The sequence below is a fragment of the Chlorocebus sabaeus genome, chromosome 7 (assembly GCF_047675955.1).
Source record: "Chlorocebus sabaeus isolate Y175 chromosome 7, mChlSab1.0.hap1, whole genome shotgun sequence".
Lineage (NCBI taxonomy): Eukaryota > Metazoa > Chordata > Mammalia > Primates > Cercopithecidae > Chlorocebus > Chlorocebus sabaeus.
The window spans coordinates 69895220-69900022 of record NC_132910.1 but is presented as its reverse complement, the minus strand read 5'-3'; positions in this window follow the sequence as shown (position 1 = coordinate 69900022).

Genomic DNA, 4803 nt, shown 5'->3' with positions numbered 1-4803 from the left:
GGCTTGCTTGGCCCGGAAGTCCCGCCTCCTTCTGGACGCTTGCGATGTGACGCCATTTGGAAGGGACCCAGTAAGGGATCTGTTGCGTTACAGGGGTCTCCAGGGCCGTCGCGGGCTGGGGTGGTCTGAGCTAGTCTGAAGGAGTAGTCAGCTGACTTCTCCTTTATCTCTCTTCCCCAGGATAGCAGGTTCCGTTGGTGTATCACAGTTTCTGAAGTATTGATTCCCTTTTCAGTTGATTCCACAGATGACAGTCCTAACGTTTAAAAAAATTGCCAGATACCTTTAATTATTATTATTATTTTTTAACAGAACAGGAACTTAAGCCAGATTGCCTAGCATTGAACCTTGGCCTCTCACTTCTTAGTCAAGTGGCCTTGGCTAGTTAAACACCTTCGTGAGCCTCAATTTTTCTCATTCGTAAAATGGGAGTCATAAGTGTCTACCTCACAGAGCTGTGATTGAAAGCATAAACAGCACCTGGCACATAGCGCTGTAGAAGTGCTTATTATTGTTAATATTTTATTTACCTTCACGCAGGTAACAGCCACAACATCTGCCCATTCTTCCCGACACATTACTGTCCCTTGAAATGGTTCCTATTTTACTATAGTAGGCATTTTATGGCTTCTTTCCTTTAGAGAAATGAGTGTGTGATAGTAAAGTGTGTCTTGGTTTATGCCCTAGGAGTCAGAAGCTAAGGCACTCCTTTTTGTGCTTGTACATTTGTCTTAACTGAAAATAACCTAAGGATAAGGAAACAAATAGCTTCCTGAAATTACTCGGATTGCTGGGGTGAGGGGTGAGGGCTGGGGGATGGTGATTCTGTCGTCATAGGAAGGCAGCAAAAGCCAAAGTCGTATTTGAGTTATTACCATTATTATTCATCACATTTGCCATCTTATTTCAAACTTACAAAGGCAGAAGTGGACTAAGACATCATGTTGCCTCAAGTTTAATTGGAAATCGTGGTAAGTACTTACTAAAATTAGTAACAAGTCTGTTCTTTGAGAGTGGATTTAATTTTCAGAAATAATATTAAGTCATCCAGATCAAAACCAGTTGAGTCAGGCTGGGCCAAAAGTGGGCAAGACTAGATTCTACTAGTCATGCCCACTTTTATAGAAATAATTATAATGTATTTCTCAAGAACTAGGTCTGAAAGACAATTTTGAACAAGTAGTCCTAAACAATTCCTTGAGTAATGTCAGCACTATTTGGATACTGTAAAACATTTATGTCCATATGCGTTAATTTCTTTAAAAATCGGTTGTATTACCTGGCAATCATTTAAGTTGAATACTGATTTAAATTTTACCAATGGTAAGAATAGGCATTTATTCACTTAAATATCTGTTGATATTGATTGAGCATTTTATATGGCAAGCACTGTGATAGGCCCTAGAGTCTATAAAGTCCATCAAAGATTAAAAACCAAAGAAGTCAGTTTTTCTTTATGGAGTTTACTATCTAATGGAGGATTTTTTTTTTTTTTTTTTTCCTGAAAAGGTGCTATGCAGGTTACTTGCCTGTAATCTTTGAACCCCATACTCACCTACCCTCTGCTTCGAGATGATGGCTAGGCAGGGAGTCCAGAAACTACATTTCCCAGCCTTCCTTGTTAGATGGTTTCCTGTGAGACTCTGCCCACAGGAGGCACAGGCAGGAAATCAAACGGCTCCTCCAAACATTCACATTACCCCTTCGTGTCTCTGCCCTCTGAGGAACTAGCCAGCTCTAGCTCTTTGGATTTTCCAAATGAGAGGTCAACACATCGATCTCCCCAAGACCTTAAGTTCTTCTAGTGGTCTCTTTAAGCTTCCTCTCTTGAATTAGGGTGAAAAGGGACTTCCTTGAGGAGAGGGGTGGTATCGCAGCCCAACAATAATTTGCAAAAATTTTCTCCTCCAGCCTCTAATTCTCAACCAGTGTAGACTTTCAAAGTGGGTAATGTAATTTAAAGCCTTATAGCCAGTTATGCTCTACTTCTTCTACAAGTCCTACAACCAGGTGGTCTCAATCCTCACTTGCAAAAATTGCATTTACTCACCTCATGCCCTAGCTAAAACTTCCACAACAAATTCTATGGTGCATTTAAGTGAAAGGTGTTATTTTATAGATAGATAGATAGATAGATAGATAGATAGATAGATAGATAGAGATATATATTAGAACTATGTCAAATGGTTAACTTTTTTAAAAAGGAAAATTTTTTGTTTTGATATAATTATAGATTCTCATACGTACACTTGTAAGAAATAACACAGAAAGATCCCATGTAGCCTTTATCCAGTTTCCCCAGTGACAACATCTTGCAAAACTGTAGTCCAATATCATAACCAAGATGCTGACATTGATACATCACTTCCATCACCACAAGTGTTCCTCATGTTGCCCTTTTATAGCCACAGTCATTTCCCTCCTGCTGCCACCCTCTCCTTTACCCATAACAACCACTTATCTGTTCTCCTTTTTGTAATTTTGTCATTTCAAAAATACTATAGAAATGGAATAATACAGTATGTAATCTTTAGGGCTTATCTTTTTACACTTGGCATGATTCTCTGGAGATTCATCCAAGTTGTTGCATGTATCACTAGTTCATTCCTTTTTCACTACTGAGCTGTATTCCATTGTATGTATGTACCATAGTTTGTTTAACTATTTGCTCAATAAAGCACATATATTAATAGTTTGTTTCCAGTTTTTGCTGTTATGAATAAAGCTACTATAAACATTCATGTACCGGTTTTTGTATTAATGCAAGTCTTCATTTCTTTGGAATAGATGACTGAAGTTCAATTACTGGGTTACATGGTAGTTGCATATTTCTTTTTTAAAGAAACTGCCAAACCGTTTTTCAGAGCATCTGTATCATTTTATATTCTCACCAGCAACATATCAATGACCTAGTTTTTCTACATCCTTTCCAGCCTTAATTGTCTTTATTTTTTTATTTTACTTTGTTTGTTTGCTTGCTTGTTTGTTTTGACACAGGGTCTTTCTTTGTTGCCCAGGCTGGAATTCAGTAGCATAATCAAGGTTCACTGAAGCCTGACCTCCCGGCTCAAGTAAACTGCCCACTTCAGTGCTGGAAGTAGGGTGGGGCACCAGCCATCAGTAGCAGGACTATAGGCATCTGCCACCATGCCTGGCTGATTTTTCTTTTTCTTTTTCTTTTTCTTTTTTTTCTTTTTGCAGAGATGGGTTTTTACTGTGTTGGAGAAGCTAGTCTCAAACTCCTGGGCTCAAGTCATCCTGCCGCCTCAGCCTCCCAAAGTCCTTAGATTACAGGCGTGTGCCTGGCCTATTTTACTCATTTTAATAGAGGTAAGTTTGTTTCAATTTAGGATTTTTAAGAAAGAGAGCACACTTTCAATGATTAGGAGAGACACAAGATGGAAATAAAGATTATATTACTTACAGGTTGAGGGCGCATGATACTCCTGGCGGCCATACACAGAGGTCAGGGAGAGGAAGGGACCTGTGGGCCAGTACCCTTATTAGGTCCAGAGAGTTATCGAAATAGGTTTCTAGCAGGGAGCTTAATTGGTGGATTTAAAGCAAGCAGGGGGTCATGCTGTGAATGAGAGGTAGTCACTGTGGCATGTCTGCATAGTTCGTTCCATGTGTGAGGATCAGCAAGGCCAGTCAAGCAGCCTGCATCTAGCCACCACCTAGGGAAGTGGTCACCAGAGAGCAGTTGTATAAGACAGATACCTGGATCCACTGCATTGAGAAACTGGGGGAAGGGAGCATCAAACTGAAAACTGTGTCCAAGGTGACGGAGTCCTGCCTCTGGTGTGAGAAAGCCCAGCTTATATTTAAAGTGGATGTCAAAGCAATATAAAATTGTAGGAATTCATTACCAAACTGATAGCTTGTGGTTTTAATTTGCATTTCCCCATTGAATAATGATATTGAGCATCATTTCATGTGTTTATTTGCCATCTGTGTTACTGTGTGCATGAAATATATCTTTGTGTCTTTTATCCACGTTCTTATTGGATTTTCTCATACTGTTGAGTTTTGACATTTTTTTTATATATTCCATGTACTAGTCCTTTGTTGGATATGTGGTTTTCAAGTATTTTCTCCCACTCTGTAGCTTGCCTTTTTGTCCTCTTAACAGAGTCTTTCACAGAATGAGTTTTTTTTTTTTTGAAACAGAGTCTCACGCTGTCACCCAAGTTAGAGTGCAGTGGTGTGATCTTGGCTCCCTGCAACCTCTGCTTCCCGGGTTCAAGTGATTCTCCTGCTTCAGCCTCCCGAGTAGCTGGGATTACAGGCACCCACCACCACGCCTGGCTAATTTTTGTATTTTTAGTAGAGACAGGGTTTCACCATGTTGGCCAGGCTAGTCTCAAACTCCTGACCTCAGGAGATCTGCCCATCTCGGCCTCCTGAAGTGCTGGGATTACACGGAGGAGCCACCGCGCCCAGCCTCACAGAATGAGTTTTAATTTTGATGAAGTTTAGGTTTTACTTTTTGGATCATGCATTTGGTATGACATAATAGTTAACATTTTATGTGTGGAAATATGTACATTCTCTCATTCCCTCTCCTCCCATGTCCAATCCATTGGCAGGTCCTGTCAGTACCATCTCCAAAATATAACCTAAATGTGTGTACCTTTCTCCATTTTTTAATAAATTTTTTATTATACTTTAAGTTCTAGGGTACATGTGTACAACATGCAGGTTTGTTACCTATGTATACATGTGCCATGTTGGTGTGCTGCACCCATTAACTCATCATTTACATTAGTTATATCTCCTAATGCTCTCCCTCCCCGCTCCTCC